Here is an 18493-nt window from a genome sequence, read left to right on the forward strand (position 1 = left end):
CTGCTTATACTACAATTTTGGGTTTAATACACATTTTTCTTTTTTTTTTTTTGTGGTGCTGCACTATTGTGTCCTGCTGTTGTGCAAAAATATGTTTTTTTCAGCGGACTATAGTGCATTTTTCTGCCCTCATATGTGCATACCACATACCTACATCAAAGCGGTCTACTATTTTGTACCTGTTAATCTGTCAAGGGCCTACATACTGTGAAAGTCCAAGCAACAGTACTCACCAACTGGTGTTTTACAAAAATACAGAGTTTTTTGGCGTATCGTTGCGCATTTTTCTGCCTTCCTCAGTGCATACCGCATACGTACATCAAAGTAGTGTTCCATTTAGTACCTGTTAATCTGTCAAGGGCCTACATACCGTGAAAGTCCAAGCAACAGTACTTACCGGCTGGTGTTTTACAAAAATACAGAGTTTTTTGGTGTATTGTAGCGCATTTTTCTGCCCTCATCAGTGCATACCGCATACCTACATCTAAGTAGTGTACTATTTTGTTCCTGTTAATCAGTCAAGGGCCCTTGCTTGGACTTGTGAATGTCCAAGCAAAAGTAATCACCTGCTGCTGTTCTAGACAAATACTGTTTTTTTTAAATATATTTTTATTAACATTTTCAGAATACAAAAATCAATAAAAACCAGTAGTAGTCAGTTTCATAAAAGCATAAAATGCATCAAAACATACTGCAGGCATAGTCAGTCCTAATGACAGTGTGACATCCCTGTTTCCCAGTTAGAAAAGAAAATGCTGCAGGTCAGCGGTAAGGCAAAGGGACCCAAAAGCGAACTGATCCCACCCCCCTCTCTTCAAACTTCAAGAACAGGTCCCAAAAAGCAATACATGACACAAATATACATTATCCCTATCAACCACTCTCCGACTCCCAGGGGACAGTGTATATCAACAAATGGTTATGCCTAACTAAATTTATCTATCCGGTAGCTCTAATGCTCCCAGGGTACCTTTAAGAGACTCAATAGCATACCACTCCGTGTGGCGAAACGGTTCGACTATTTCAGCTATTCCCGAGGAGTCAAAGTTAGTGAGTATGAAGGATTTCCATTTTGCCAAAAAAATTTTAGTGCCCGAGTTATAATAACGTTCAGCGTCCAATCTGTCCCCCCATGAATAGCTTCAATTGAATGATCAACAGACCTAAGTCAGGCATCTGTGTCTCCAACCATTTCAAAAAGAGGCATCTCAGCGCTACCAGCACCACCACATGGACTATACGCGGAGCGTGAGTCCCGCCCCTGGAGGTCTAAATTGGTGAAATAACAGGGCCTGTGGAGTGAAAGGGAGAGAAACCCGCCACTTGTCACGTATATATGTGCATATCATTCGCCAATAGTCAAACGATGCTGGGCAGTCCCAGACGCCATGATACAAATTCGTCATGGAAGTTCCACACTTGGGGCAACTGGTAATCCTGTCAGGGAAGGTAGGTGAGGGCAAGATATTAAAACCGTACAGGGCCGCGTGGGACAATTTAAAGTATGTTTCTCGCCATCTTTCATTAATGACCTGCTTGCGTATTACACCCCACCCGCTTAAGATGGTGTTGTGTATGTCCGGGTCTCCTGTCCTCCTCTCCCAAGTACAAAATACTCTCTTTGTATCCAGCTTAAGAAGATGACTCCGAAGCGAAGAGTAAATTGATGAGATAGACACCCTCCTAGGCTCAAGGCCAATGACATAGTAAAGAGGATGGTTAATAGCTTCGTTGGAAAGGTCTCTCAATCTGGAGGAGCAAAAAGAGTAAACCTGTTTGGCATAAAGTATATGGAACTGTGGAAAGTGATATGTTTGTATGATCTCCCTAGGCGTCAGCCACTGTTTGGTGTCCACATTCTTAAGATCCCTTGCCGAGAAAATCCCTCTAGCTTCCCAGAGGGGCAGCCATAATGAGTGAGTACAATGAGCTAGTTCGGGGTCTCCCCATATGGGCATTCTCTTGGAAAGGAGGAACAGGAGTCCAAAAGCCTTCCGCACCTCCTTCCAAGATACGGTAGTGTCTCGCAGCAATATGGAAACTTTAACAGGTTGCGGCAGCTTGGTATACGAGGTGTGCAATAGTACCTTGAGAGACCAGGGCGCCACCAGTGCCCGCTCCACAGATAAATTGGAGAAAAAGGTCGTGTCCTGCAGCAAGTCTGTAACATGGCAAAATAAACATGCTAAATTGTAGCCCCTAATGTTTGGAAACTTGACTCCCCCTTCCGTCTTGCAAAGCATTAGCTTCTGCAGTGCAATGCGTGGGCGTTTGCCCTGCCATAGGAATTTTGTAAAGTCTGATTGCAGGCGACTAATGTCAGTATGTTTAAGAAGTAGGGGGAGCATTTGAAGCGGGAAAGGAGACGAGAGAAGCTGATCATTTTAACGAGGTGACAGCGGCCCAGAAAGGAGAGAGGCAAATTTACCCACCTCCTGAGTTCCAGAGAAATTTTCCTCAGGAGGGGGGTAAAGTTGAGGGAGTATAAAGTGTCAGGCGTGCGCCCTATGTGTATCCCTAGGTATGTGATATGAGAGGTGTTAACCGCCACCCCTAAGTTCCCCAAGGAGGACAGTGCCCTGGGGTTCCCCCCTGCAATGGTAAGAGAGAACTTATATGCCTTATATGCCTTGAAGCTGCCCGCCCTAGTTAGAAAATCCATAACCTTAGGGACATCCCTGACTGGTTCATTCAAGTAAAGAAGAACATCATCAGCGAACATGGATAATTTAAGCTCCCTAGACCCCACCAGAATCCCCTCATAAAGACCCCCAGAGAGAAGGGCAGGAGCCAGAGGTTCAATGGCCAGATCAAACAATAATGGGGACAATGGGCAGCCCTGTCTGGTACCTCTCAACAGTGGTATAGAGGCGGACAGGAAACCCGGGGTGTAAACTTTGGCAGTAAGATCCTTATAAAGGCCAGACAGAAAGGAACTGAAGGCACCCGTAATTCCAAATTTCGTCAGGACCAGTCCCAGCCAGTCCCACCATACATTGTCAAAAGCCTTTTCGGCGTCAAGGGTCAACAACGAAGGGTGGGTGACCGGCCGGGACTGGCGCCGAACAGCATCCATCGCCGCCAGTACCTTCCGTATGTTGGTACTGCCGATCAGGATTGGACAAAACCAACCTGGTGATCGCCCACCAACCCAGGCAGAAAGCAGGCCAGTCTGTCCGCCAATATTTTTGGGAGTAGTTTGACATCCTGATTTATGAGTGAGATGGGGCGGTAAGAACCAGGGTCTAATGGATCTTTGCCCTGCTTAGGTAGTACCTTTATGTACGCTAGTTTGGCGTCATGGGATAAACGTCCCGTGTGCAGTACAGTATTAAAATAAGCGGTTGGGGGGGGGGCAATTTTATCCCTCAGGGGTTTATAAAATTCCCCTGGGTAGCCATCAGGGCCCGGGGCCTTACTATTGGACAGGGACTTGATAGCCTGGCACACCTCCTCTATCGTTATGTCAGCATTAAGTTCCTGCCATTGATCTTCCGACAGGGACGGCAAAGACAGATTGCTCAGAAAGCGTTCACCGTCCCCATCCGAAGGTGGCGGTGCTGCATACAATGTAGTGTAGTAGGAACTAAGAATACTATTAATCTTGTGGCGATCATGATGGATTTGACCCTGAGAATCCCTCAGTGCCAAAACACGTGAAGATGTATGAGCCCCTTTCGCCAACCGGGCCAGCAAACGTCCCGTTTTGTTACCGTGCTTAAACAAGTCTAACTCAAAGTGTGATTTGTAAATGCGCTCTCTCCTATCCAGCCCCAGTTCATAAGTGGAACGTGTCTCCTGCCACTTCAATTTGTTCGGTAGAGTGGGCGAGTCAAGGAAGTGTGTGTATGCTGTCGATAGGGCCAAGCTAGCAACATCGTGCCCCTCCCTAGTTTTACGTTTCAGGGAGGAGCAGTATGCCATAATTTTGCCTCTCAAGACCACCTTTGCGGTCTCCCAGTAAAGGGCCGGATTATCCCTGTGGGCAGCATTATCTGTCTCAAACTCCACCCACCACCCCCCAAGGAGGTCCAGAAATGCGTCGTCCTTAGTTAAGTAGGATGGGAAGCGCCATAAGTAGTCTGAACCCCTGGGGCACGACGGCTGCAGCTCTAGCAGTACCGGGGAATGGTACGATAGGACCAAGTCCTGAATGTTCGCGTCAAGCAAGCGGGCGCACAAAGAAGGGCTAATCAGGAAATAGTCTATGCGTGACCAGGTGTTGTGCACATGTGAGAAGTGGGTGTACTCACGACTATCAGGGTGGAGGTGTCGACAAATGTCCCGCAAACCCGTCTGATCGATGAATGGGGGGGAGAACCTTATCCCTTTGTCGGATGACCACCGGTGGAGTTAATGCACCTGACCTGTCCAAATGTGGGTTCGCCACTGTGTTCAAATCCCCACCCAGCAGAGTAAGTGGTCCCGCTGTGCGGCTAATGTGTCAGCTAGAATGGTAAAAAAGGAAGCGTTATCATCATTAGGCGCATAAACATTAAAAATATCATACACCTGACCCGCTTGCTCTAACATGACGTGAGACATCCGCCCCTCCGAGTCATGGCCATGAGACAGTAACCGGTGAGGAAAAGATTTATGTATGAGCATCACCACTCCCGACTTGCCCTCCACCACTGGGGACCCCACTACCTGACCAACCCAAAACTTCCGCATCCTAGGAAAATCAGCTTCCATGAGGTGAGTTTCCTGTAACAGAACAACATCTGGGCGAAATCGTTTTAGGTGCCTCAGGATGGACGTTTTTGCGGTGACCTCAAGCCCTTCACATTCCAGGAAATTATTCTACACATAGCGACCACAGACCCTAACTACTATAGGGGCAGGAGGAGAGAGAGCACAGCTGTAATGGCAAGCAACCTCTTAACTCGGGGGAGGGGAAGACAGGAGTACAAGAGACACACGTGAGCACATCAGACAAACAGGAGGACAAAACAGAAAAGCTCTGGGACATTGGGACACCCCATAATGGGTTCGGTACAGTGCAAGGGAGCCACAGTCGCAGAGACCGCACAATGCAAAGCATGACTGAAAAACATAAAACGAAACAGAAGAACAAAAGAACGGAGAATGACAACAACAACAAAAAACGTAGAAACCCAGAAGGAATAGGCGCCCAGGATGTAGAATAGGCAACCATTAAGTGGGTATGGGACTTCTCTTTTTTCAGGCACATGGGGAGACTAGGGCCCCCACCCCACACCCCTCTTAATCACAGAAATAATTAAGGGCTAACTAGCCATAACTAGGCTAGAACTTGCAACTTATCCCACTAGGAATACATTTTCAGGTGAGGGGCAGACACTTGTCCAGTACAACATTCCTGGAAGCAATACCCCAAATTAAGAACACGTTGAATTCACAATGGCAAAGCATCCTGTATACTAGACAGCATGGAAAAATAACAAGGAAAGCAAGACCCTGCAGCAGTTCTCCTCCTTATGCATTCCAACCTAGAAAAGAAGAAAAATACTCAGTCTGGTGAAGAGGAACGGCTACTGCGGCTTCTGCTGCGTCTTCCTGGCGATTTCCTCCTTTTCCGGACATCGCTTGGCGAACGGACGCGCCCATCACGACGACGAAAGGATCTGAAATTTGTTTCTCCCCTGTCAGTAGGAGAGGAAGGTCTGCGAGGGGGGGTCAACAATTCCTGGAGAACTGCCTCCGGTGTTTGATAAGTAGTGAAGGAGCCATCATGTTTAAAAAGCTTTAGGGTGGCCGGATATTGTAATGTAAAACGTCTCTTGGCCTTATATAGCATCGTGCAAATTTTGATGAAAGCCTTGCGCTTTTTAGTCACTTCCGCAGAAAAGTCCTCAAAGACCAATATTTTTCTGTTGCGAAAAGTCAGTGGGGAGGTCCGTTTGCGAAAGGCCCTGAGGATTTCAATTTTTTCGTTGTAGTCCAACAGTTTCAGGATTACTTGCCGGGGACGAGCGGAGGCCTCCTCCAGAGGTCGTGAATGGGTAGGCTGTAAGTGCCCCAAACGATGTGCCCGTTCCACTCTACACTTATGCTGCAGGCCTAGGGCCTTTGGGAGGTCTTTCTCGCAGAATTCCTGAAGATCAGACTGAAGGAGGGATTTGCTGACCCCCACGAAGCGGAGATTATTGCGGCGTGACCTATTCTCCAAATCATTCAGCTTCTCGCTAACATAGCAGAGATCCGTTTCAGCTTTTTTCAATCTAGCAGACAGTCCAGTATTTTCACCCTCCAGGGCTACTATGCACTTCTCCGCCTCACCCAATCTGTTATCCTGGTCTTTCACGCCAGTCTGCAACTGTGACAACGTGGTCCGCGTAGCGGTCTCCATAGTTTGCTGGATAGTAGGAGTGAGTAATTGCATCAAGGCTGCCGCCAAGGACTGAAGATCACCAGGGCAATTCAGTTTGGTTTCTGCGGCCCCTGCCGGGGTGGGGGGGGGGGGGAGGCACAGATGGGGAAACAATAGGTTGCGAGGCTGGGGGTTGTGTGAACAGAACTTGGCTGCCTGCCACCTCCATCCCCTCTGATGCAGAGTGATGTACAGTGGTCATTGTTGGGGGAGCAATCACCGCAGGTGCTTGGTTGGGAAGTGACTGTGATCCCGAGACAATGTGCCGTACAGTCCCTTTATTAACAAAGCGGTCCATAGAAGTGCTGACACACCAGAGGCTGGCAATCCTGTGCAGCCAACTATCGACCCGTCTCAAATCTCCCCTTTATCTCAAAACTCCTGGAACGCTTGGTCTACTCCCGCCTTATCCGCTATCTCTCCGAGAACTCTCTCCTTGACCCCTTACAGTCTGGTTTCTGCTCCCTTCACTCCACAGAAACGGCCCTAACCAAAGTCACTGACGATCTTCTGACTGCCAAATCTAATGGCAATTTCTCTTTACTGATTCTCTTGGACCTCTCTGCGGCTTTTGACACTGTGGATCACTAACTCCTCCTCAGTAGTCTCCGCTCCATCGGTCTCAAGGACTCTGCTCTCGCCTGGTTTTCCTCCTATCTCTCTGGCCACTCCTTTAGCGTCTCATTTTCTGGCTCTACTTCTTCTCCTCTTCCCCTTGCTGTCGGGGTTCCCCAGGGATCGGTCCTGGGTCCTCTACTCTTTTCACTCTACACTTCCCCCATTGGAAAAACAATCAGTAGATTTGGTTTCCAGTACCACCTCTATGCTGATGACACCCAACTCTATACCTCTTCCTCCAACATCACCCCTGCACTCCTACAGAATACCAGTGACTGTCTCTCTGCTGTCTCGGACATCATGTCCTCTTTATATCTGAAACGAAATCTTTCGAAAACAGAACTTCTTGTTTTTTCTCCATCAACTGATACTGTACCTAACCCTGACATTTCCATCTCGGTATGTGGGACTACCATAACTCCCAGGCAGCAGGCTCGCTGTCTTGGAGTTATACTTGACTCTGATCTGTCTTTTACTCCCCATATTCAGTCCCTTCCACGTTCTTGTCACCTGCATCTCAAAAAAATTTCCAGAATCCGCCCGTTTCTCACTACTGAAACTGCTAAAACTCTCATTATTGCTTTGATTCACTCCCGCCTCGACTACTGTAACTCTTTACTAATAGGCCTTCCTTTCTCCAAACTCTCTCCTCTCCAGTCCATCCTTAATGCCGCAGCCAGACTCATCTTCCTCTCCAGCCGCTACACCGACGCCTCCTCCCTGTGCCAGTCACTACACTGGTTACCAATTCAGTCCAGAATACAGTACAAAATCCTCAGTCTCACACACAAAGCTCTCCACAATGCTGCACCTCTTACATCTCCTCTCTCATCTCTGTCTACCATCCTACACATTCTCTACGATCTGCTAATGATCTCACACTAACATCTTCTATAATCCGAACTTCTCACTCCCGTCTCCAAGACTTCACTCGTGCTGCACCGATTCTCTGGAATGCTATCCCTCAATCCCTCAGACTCAACAACAACGTCCATAGTTTCAAACGTGGCCTGAAAACACATCTCTTCAGACAGGCCTATAAGATTCTCTAATTGGCCTGAACATATCCTCAACATATCCCCTCACCTCTTGTTTGAATAGTTATTGTGTAATATTTTGTCTGATTCTTATCTTTTTTGTACCCCATAATTGTAAGCGCTGCCGAATCTGTAGGCGCTATATAAATAAATTATTATTATTATTTTTCAACAACTGAGAGATAGCAAGTGAGCAATGTAGAACAGTGCAGTCACAGAAGGTAGTAGAAGAGTATTCAGGCGGTGTATGGAAAAACAGGTACAGAGTAGGACATGGACTTTAACCATCTGGGGCACAGAGCACCCCTCCCCAGTATATATGCAAGCAGAAAGGTGTACTGGTCTGTATGGAAAGAGTCAATAGTCCTTGAAATGTCCCACCACACAGGTAGTTCCAAGCAGAGCACTAGTAGTCACAACGGGGTTAAGCATCAAATGCTGGCAGCTGAGTTGTATATGCTGGCCAGATCCCCCTCACAGAGTCCTCAAGGTGATGTAGATGAGAGACCAGTCCCTTCTCACCTTATTGTCACAGAAGCTGCGAGCCGGAGGTCCCCTTTATCAGGCAGCCGATGCTAAGCGAGTGCGCAGGTGGTGCGCCCAGTATGTTCTGCGGCGAGGAGGAGAGGCGGAAGATGGAGGCACAGAAAGCGCTGCGGCTAGTGTCAGCGCAGGTCACCCCTGCCGCCGAGGGTCTGGAGCGAGGTCCGGTAAGTAGGCCGGGAAGGTCCGGGGACGGTAACTAATTCGACCACGTTTTTGCCTGCGGTCGGGAAACCGCATACGGACTAAAACGAAGCCAACCGGAGGCTGCGGTTCACTCCGGTCGGCTCATAGACATACATTAAATTCGGTTCCTGAATACGGCTGAGTGCGGGCGCCGCGATTAAGCCCCGCCCCCTCCTCCCAACCGTATACGGGAGCCGTATTTAACAAAATGTGGTGTGAACCCAGCCTAACTACGGTCAGGGACAATGCATGTCCTTTACGGCTAACTTGGTGAATGAGGTACTGCACAGCCACAACCCCCACTTAGACAGGTTACGCCACTTCTTCCTCCATGCTGTCAGCCCGTTGGTCCTGTGACAGTGTGTGACTCCACCTCCTCATCCTCCATCGTGTCCTCAGCTCAACTCCAGGCTGTGTCATTCAGGCAATATATGGTTTACTGATACCGCTGCTGTGCCTGGGTCTGGGAATAAAAAATTGTTATGGTAGGTAGCACTAGCTATCCAAAATCTTAATTTTAAATTTCAAAAATTCTTGTGTTTTTTCTTGGGGATTGTGAAGCCCTGGGGTCTCCTCATGCTTCAGCAAACTTCAGGCTCTGTCATTCAGGCAATATATGGTTTACTGATACCGCTGCTGGGCCTGGGTCTGGGAATAAAAATGTTGTTATGGTAGGTAGCACTAGCTATCCAAAATCTTCATTTTAAATTTCAAAATTCTTGTTTTTTTTCTTTGGGATTGTGAAGCCCTGGGGTCTCCTCATGCTTCAGCCAACTCCAAGCTGTGTCATTCAGGCAATATATGGTTTACTGATACTGCTGCTGGGCCTTGGTCTGGGAATGTAAAATTTGTTACGGTAGATAGCACTAGCTATCAAAAATATTTGGTTTACATTTCTGAATTCATCTTTTGATCTTAGGGATTGTGAAGGCCTAGTGTCTACTCATGCTGCTGCCAACTCCTGGCTGTGCCATTCAGCCACTATATGGTGTCCTCATGCTGCCAACACCTCCATGCTGTGTCATTCAGCCACTATATGGTCTCCTCATGCTTCAGCCACCTTCAGGCTGTACCATTGAGACACTATATGGGCTCCTTATGCTTTCCCCACCTCCAGGCTGTCATTCAGCCAAAATATTGTTTTCTGATGCTGCTGGGACTGGGATATTAACTCAATATATGTTATGGTAGCACTAGCCAACATAAATGCTTAATTGATATTTCAACATTGATCTTTTAATGTAAGGGGTTGTGAAACCTTTTGTGTACTCATGCTGCTTCCTGCTCCCCTCTGTGTGTTTCAGGAACTACTTGGCTTACTGTTGCTGCTGGGCCTTGGCCAAATTTTTTTTTTGATGGTAGCACTAGCTAACATACATCTTCAATAGAGATTTCAACATTCATCTTTTAATCTTAGGGGTTGTAATTTTTTCAAAACTGAGGCCCTTTGGCCCTTGACGTCATATGACCTTAAGAATTATCACAAGAATCCAATGAAACATGGAGCAATAGAAATAAACCATAACTGATTAAATGAAACATTCATACTTTCATAATCAGGGGGGCACTGAGAGGCAGGGGTTGGAACAGGTGGTATGTTGCCTGGCGGAGGACCGCCAGCTCAATGCTCGCCAGAATGGGTAATGTAAAAATTAATCAAATTACATTAAATATGACATAAAAGATAGCTTTATCCTCTTCAATTTTGACACCTTATGGTCTCCCTGCTGCCACCTAGACGCTCTGCAGAGGTGATTCTAATGACAATGCCTGTAATCTGCATGCCAAAGTGAATAACAGTATGATTTCACTAACCTAGCACACTCCCTATGCGTGTTACAGCAAGGCAAAGTGTTCTACCCCCCTATTGGGGCTCTCTTTAGGCCAGAAATAGCCATTTTTAATACAGTTTCGCTGCAAAGTTATTCGACCCGAAACAAACTTTTCAGAAAAATTTGGCGAATCGGCCGAACCGAATTTTGGAAAAGTTCGCTCATCTCTACTCCTCACCTGGTTGCTGCCACACACACTTTACACCATTTGAACCAAATAAGTTTATATTGGTCTCATCTGACCACAGGACATGGTTCCAGTAATTTATGTCCTTAGTCTGCTTGTCTTCAGCAAGCTGTTTAAGGGCTTTCTTGTGCTTTATCTTTAGAAGATGCTTCCTTCTGGGTTAACAGCCATGCAGAAAAATTTGATGCAGTGTGCTGCATGTGGTCTGTGCGCTCAAAGGCAGATTCCCCCCACCACTTAAACCTCTGCAACAATGCTAGCAGCAATTATACATCTATTTCTTAATAACAACCTATGGATATGAAGCCGAGCATGTGCACTCAACTTCTCTGATTGACCATGACGAGGCCTGTTCTAAATGAAATCTGTCTAGTGAAACCACTGTATGGTCTTATGCACCATGCTACAGATTGCTTTCAGGGTCTTTGCAATCTTCTTGTAGCCTAGAACATCTTTATGTAGAGCAAAATTCTTTTTTATTATATCCTCAGATAGTTATTTGCCATGAGGTGCCATGCTGAACTTCCAGTTACCATCATTAGAGAGTGTGAGAGTGATAATGCCAAATTTCAGATACCTGCTTCCCATTCACACCTGAGACCTTGCAACACCAACAAGTCACATGACACCAGGGAGGGAAAATGGCTACTTTGGCCCAATTTGGACATTTCCATCCAGCTTATAATTTTCATAGCTTTCAATTACTGGTAGATTGCTACAACCACAAAGTGGGCCCTTATTTGGTAATTTCATGTTGTCACATGAAAATATATAATAAAGTAGTTACAAAAATGTGAATGTGTACTCACTTAAGTGAGATAACTTAAATTTATTGTGCAAAATGTTTTAAACCCCTTTCACAACAATTTGCAGCTTATTACCACAAAAAAGAAGGAAAACCAATAATAATTTCCTCCCTTTAAGTTTAAAATAGTGGTTGCATTATTTTTGCGGCAGCCACAATATATTTTACAGTCACTAGTCTTTAGTCCAGTATTTATTTATTTTATTTTGCAGGATAAACTATACTTCAAAGTTGGGATTTGTCCACATAAAAATGATCTATTGAGTAGCAATGGTTAATAGTGAATCAAAGAATTAAATATCCAGTTTATTAGGTCAGTGCCTCGTTTTCTAGACTTACCAGTGTTGAATGGAGTCAACTGACCTCTTTGTTTCAATTTCTATTATTAAAATTGTGAAGCTTAAACATTTACATTTATAAATTCTGACGCTGGTATTCTAGGGATTATGCTAACTGTATGTGTTGTATATCCACATTTGCATCATATGAGTAATAACATTCAAATGTATTCACAAGACACAACAAATTAGTATAAATTTAAACAAGATCTATAAATAATTAAATAGTAATAGAAAAGAAAACCAGTGCTAAAAATCTTTTAATGTTAATATATGGAAAAAGCAAGAGGTACAGTAAATATGATAGGGGTTTTTAGCTTTTCTCAATTGTTTTGTTAAAACTTTTGTTTTAGCCAAAATATATTGTCAAAATAAAAATAAAATCTGAAAATAATTTTTCTGATTACAGGCATATACTGAAATCTTCTCTTGGTAATGGTAATGCATTAAAAGTTTTTTTCAGAGAAGGACATGAGGCAGTGGAATACACACTTAGGTTTTAGGGGAGGAGAACAAGAAAAAAAAATATTCTGAACCAAACGGGTACTAAAATATTTAACAAACTATAACAGAATAATTATTCAAACATGTTATTTAACCCCCTTGTGGTCAGCAGGACCCCCCTTGTGGCCAGTAGGACCCCCCTTGTGGCCAGCAGGACCCCCCTTGTAAACAGCAGGACTTCACTTGTATTTGCTTACTTATGGCCGCTCTGCAGCCCCGTACTTATCACTACCGCTGCCCTGTTCTGCCGTCTGCATAATGGAGTCTGTGGAGGAGCATGTGACACACACGTCACTCTGCTTCCTCCGTAGTGTTACGCTGGGTGCAGGGGAGGAGGGGGAGTCACATGTGTGTCACATGCTCCTCCATAAGACTCCATTATGCAGACGGGAGAATGGGACAGCGGCAGTAAAGGGGATTGCAGAACAGGGCAGCGGCGTGAATCAGAGAACGGGGCAGCGGAGCACTTCGCCTGACAGACCCAGGAGCAGGTAAGCTTCAGCAGCCTCCCCTCTGCAGCCTTCCCTCCTCCATCCTGGCGGGCACGATATGTTGTCCTCCATGCCGCAAGCAAGGATCTGCTCTCCGCCCCTGCACTTCGGCACACACATTCGCTCCATAAGACGCACAGACGTTTCCCTCCCACTTTTGGGGGAGAAAAAGTGCGTCTTATGGAGCAAAAAACACGGTATGTGTCATGGCCAGCGCTCTGGCCATTCATTCCGGCCATGAGTGCTCCCTTCCTGCTGGTACTAGTGGCTCCGGGACTCACCAGCATGCGTGTCCTGGGCATTGCTTTGTCCTGGGCATTGCATTGCTATGGCCGACACTCCAGCCGTACAATCTCAGCCGTGAGCACACCTCTCCTTATGGCCACAGCGGCTCCGGACTCGCTGCACAGGATGCTACCGCATACGAGTCCCAGGCATCTCCTTACCCCACACTGTCTCCGACCTCCCTCTCTCTGTGCATTGCTGATGTGCGCCCTTTCCTTAGGGCGTGTGCGCGCTGGCATTACTAGATTTATAGGGCAAGTACGCCCTTAATTGGTCTGCTGCAGGGCGGACCTTATTTAATTCCGGCACCTCCCTATCTTGGTGCCGGATCTTCGTGCCTTGTGCCAAGAGAAAGCGTTCCTCAGTATTAGCCTACTTAGCGTTCCTGACCTCCAGCTCGTGAGCGTACCTTGCTCCTTTGCCGCCTGGCTCCTGACCTCGTGCCTACAACCCGACTACGCTTCTTTGCCGCCTGCCCTTCTGACCTGTGCTTTGTCCTTACTACGTCTTACCATCTGTGCTGAGTTACATCTGGGCAACCTGTGTGGACGGATCATGCCAGGGGGAGCGACATGGGTGCCGGCTGCCGCAGCAAGTCCATCCCGCTCTGCGGTGGGCTCTAGTGAAAACCAGCGGCACCTTAGACTCCGCTCCCTGGTGCGGTTCAGTCATTGTCCACACAGGCCAGCGGATCCACTATCCAGCCCCTGACAGTAAGATCCGGCCATGGATCCAGCCCAGGTTCCTCTACCGAGTGTTGCCAACCTCTCCACCATTGTTGCACGGCAGTCTGCACTGATTGAACAGCAAGCACAGCAGATGTCTCAGCTTTCTGCACATGTGCAGCAGCTCCTAGCTCCACAACAGCCTCAACCCACATCGGATGAGCCTCTTCTGCCCTTATAACCACAACCTACAGGTGTGGGAAACCACACGACAAATGCACCCCAATTAAAAATAACTTGTGACAAGCGTGAGCACATATAAAAATAATGAAATATGAAACCACAGAATCAATTCATAGGAGGAATATATAAGGATAAAAAGTACAGATATAAAATATAGGGTGGATACTGGGGTGAGAGAGCCTGTATACCAATGGAAGTGGGTTAAAAAAAAGGTACATAAAAAGTCACAGTGCTGTTAGTGGGCTGCAATTCATACATATAGATAAATGAATAAATAAAAAAGGTTGCATGCACGAAGGCAGGGTGTGGGGGGGGGGAGTTGTGTTATGTGTCTATACACAAACAAAGTGTGCAATACGTGTAGGGATTACACACCACACAGTGGCTAGTGATGACAAAAAATAATGAATAAACAAAAAATGAAACAAAGACAAATTAAGCACAGCACTCTAGTGAATTACATTAAAAAGTGCAGAAATACCGTGCAAATGTGACAAACAAGGATGTGAACATGCAACCTAGAAAGAGATGGATACTGTCTGGGTGACCCAGTATTTGTGCTAGCGGCAAGTAATAACAAGCAGCAGGCAGGTAACAGCAATGATATAGATAGCAGCAAGTAGGTAGCAGCAGAATTAAATAGTGACTAGCAGCAGACAATGGTATAGAGCTTGGTATAAGTTGGCACAGGACTCACCCCAGTCCACCTCCGCATTTCGCCGGAAGCGGCTTTGTCGAGGACTCTTCTGCCCTTGTGGCTTCTGGTGGCTCCAAGATTCCCCTGTCTCTTCCCACCAAATATGATGGTGACCCAAAGTTGTGCAGGGGCTTCGTGACTCAGTGTTCTATGCACCTAGAACTTCAAGCGGACCAGTTTCCTACGGAGCGTGCCAAAGTTGACTTTATCATCAGTCTTCTTTCCAGGAAGGCTTTGGCCTGGGCTACCCCTCTGTGGGACCGCAATGCCCCATTGTCTTCTAATCTCCGGACTTTCCTTGCTAAATTCTGAAATGTATTTGAGGAACCGGCCCTACTGAATCTCTGCCAAGGAGATTCTTCCGTGGGAGAATGTGCAGTACAGTTCCGCATCCTGGCCTCTGAACTTGCCTGGAACATTGAGGCCTTGTGTGCTACCTTTAAAGAGCACCTGTCATCAACTAAACTTTCCCTAATCCCCCTGCCCATCTGTCCCTAACTCTAACTAATCCTATCCCTGTGTTTATTGCGGTTGTAAACCGCATGTAAATACCTTTATATATTCATCTTCGGTAGCTCAGGAGCGCTCTTTCACAGAAGAGCGGAAGGAGGCATGTCCCGGCAGGCGCGACGTCACATGAAGCCAGGCCAGGACTGCTTCCGCCCTCTTCTTGTATTCTGCGCTCCCTCCCAGGAGCGCGCATACAAGCAATGTACAGGGGAGGAATGGCAGCCGATCAGAGCCAACAAAAGTAGTGCCACACTAAAAAGTCAATGCTGATGGCTGGACAAATATAATGTGAGAAGCGGGGAGAAGAACCTGGGGAAGGAGCTATTACAGTGACAGAAGTAAGATGACACGGGAACACAGAGCAGGGAGTGCAGTGAGAGGATACAATGTATTAGATAACAGATAACAGGTGCTGAGGGGCGGGGGAGGTGACTGGGCTCTGAGAGGCACGTGCAGACTTGTAGCTCACAGTGCTGCTCATGCATGATTGACAGGCACTGAACTTCCTGTGGAAGGATCAGTGCCCTTCAGCATTTAGTCGTAAGAGCTGAACATTTACTATGCAAAGCATAGGATGCTGCCTGCAGACCAGGCATAGAAGAGTGACCTCTATTGGCCAAAAGTATAAAATGAAAAAACTGGTATAAATATTAATATTTTTTTAATGAAGATATATTACAATATGTCTTCATTAATGATTAGGAAAAACATATTAAAGTTTTTGTTGATGACAGGTGCTCTTTAACCCCTTAAGGACACATGACGTTCTCATACGTCTCCATTTCCGAGTCCTTAAGGACACATGACGTATGAGAACGTCATGTGTTTTACCGGCCCCCCGCAACCATCATTATGACCCCCCATGTCGGCGATGGCCGCAGATCGCTGGACAATTCAGTCCAGCGATCTGCGGCGGATTCCGGGTCAATCGGGTCTCCAGTGACCCGGTGACCCGGAATTATTGGCTGATCGGGGCCGTCAGAGACGGCCCCGATCAGCCAGAGCCAGCAGGGGTGAGGTGGCACTGGTGCCACCTCACGATCGCCCTGATTCGTCGGCCGGATTACCGGCCGACCAATCGGGGCGCCTGCTGCGGGTGTCACTCCCGCAACCCGCTCCGCCCCTCTTCCGGAGGACGTGAGCGGGTGCGGGACGTGCACCCCGGGTGCTGGGGACCCCGATCCCCGGCGCCCCTGTTGGGATCGGGGCCCCAGGAGCAGCGGCGGCGGCGGAGACGACGAGGGACTGACCTGATGCGGCTGGAACGTTGGAGGTGAGTGACAGCCTCCTGCTGTTGCTTAGCAACAGCTCCCAGCATGCAAAAAGGGCATGCTGGGAGCTGTAGTTATGCAACAGCAGGAGGCAGACCACCACAACTCCCAGCATGCCCTTATGGGCATGCTGGGACTTGTAGTTTTGCAACAGCTGGAGGCACATTCTTTCTATGGAAAAGTGTACCTTCAGCTGTTGTGTAACTACAACTCCCAGCTTGCACAATCAGCTAAAGTGCATGCTGGGAGTTGTAGTGGTGCATCTGGTGGTTGCATAACTACAACTCCCAGCATGCCCGTTGGCTGTCGGTGACTGCTGAGAGTTGTAGTTTTGCAACAGCTGAAGGCACACTGAGTTAAGTAGCAAACCAGTGTGTCTCCAGCTGTTGCATAACTACAATCCCCAGCCAAAGTAGTATGCCTCCAGCTGTTGCATAACTACAACACCCAGCATGCCCTTCCGCTGTCCGTACATGCTGGGGGTTGTAGCTTTTGCAACAGCTGAAGGCACACTGGTTGCAAAACACTGAGTTTGTTACCAAACTCGGTGTTTCACAACCAGTGTGCCTCCAGCTGTTGCAAAACTACAACTCCCAGCATGCACTGATAGACCGTACATGCTGGGAGTTGTAGTTTTGCAACAGCTGGATGTTCCCCCCCCCCCAATGTGAATGTACAGGGTACACTCACATGGGCGGAGGATTACAGTAAGTATCCGGCTGCAAGTTTGAGGTGCGGCAAAATTTCTGCCGCAGCTCAAACTGCCAGCGAGAAACTACTGTGAACCCCCCGCCCGTGTGACTGTACCCTAAAAACACTACACTACACTAACACACAATAAAATAAAAAGTAAAAAACACTACATATACACATACCCCTACACAGCCCCCCTCCCCAATAAAAATGAAAAACGTCTGGTACGCCACTGTTTCCAAAACGGAGCCTCCAGCGGTTGCAAAACTACAACTCCCAGCATGCACTGATAGACCGTACATGCTGGGAGTTGTAGTTTTGCAACAGCTGGATGTTCCCCCCCCCCCCCCCCCCCCAATGTGAACGTACAAGGTACACTCACATGGGCGGAGGATTACAGTAAGTATCCGGCTGCAAGTTTGAGCTGCGTCAAATTTTCTGCCGTAGCTCAAACTGCCAGCGAGAAACTACTGTGAACCCCCCGCCCGTGTGACTGTACCCTAAAAACACTACACTACACTACCACAAAATAAAATAAAAAGTAAAAAACACTACATATACACATACCCCTATACAACCCCCCTCCCCAATAAAAATGAAAAACGTCTGGTACGCCACTGTTTCCAAAACGGAGCCTCCAGCTGTTGCAAAACTACTCCCAGTATTGCCAGATAGCCGTTGACTGTCCAGGCATGCTGGGAGTTTTACAACAGCTGGAGGCACCCTGTTTGGGAATCACTGGCGTAGAATACCCCTATGTCCACCCCTATGCAAGTCCCTAATTTAGGCCTCAAATGCGCATGGCGCTCTCACTTTGGAGCCCTGTCGTATTTCAAGGCAACAGTTTAGGGCCACATATGGGGTATCGCCGTACTCGGGAGAAATTGGGCTTCAAATTTTGGGGGGTATTTTCTGCTATTACCCTTTTAAAAAATGTAAAATTTTTGGGAAAACAAGCATTTTAGGTAAAAAAAAAAATTTTTTTTTACATATGCAAAAGTCGTGAAACACCTGTAGGGTATTAAGGTTCAAATTACCCCTTGTTACGTTCCCCGAGGGGTCTAGTTTCTAAAATGGTATGCCATGTGTTTTTTTTTGCTGTCCTGGCACCATAGGGGCTTCCTAAATGCGGCATGCCCCCAGAGCAAAATTCGCTTTCAAAAAGCCAAATGTGACTCCTTCTCTTCTGAGACATGTAGTGCGCCAGCAGAGCACTTTTCACACCCATATGGGGTG

The sequence above is a fragment of the Hyla sarda genome, chromosome 1 (assembly GCF_029499605.1).
Source record: "Hyla sarda isolate aHylSar1 chromosome 1, aHylSar1.hap1, whole genome shotgun sequence".
Lineage (NCBI taxonomy): Eukaryota > Metazoa > Chordata > Amphibia > Anura > Hylidae > Hyla > Hyla sarda.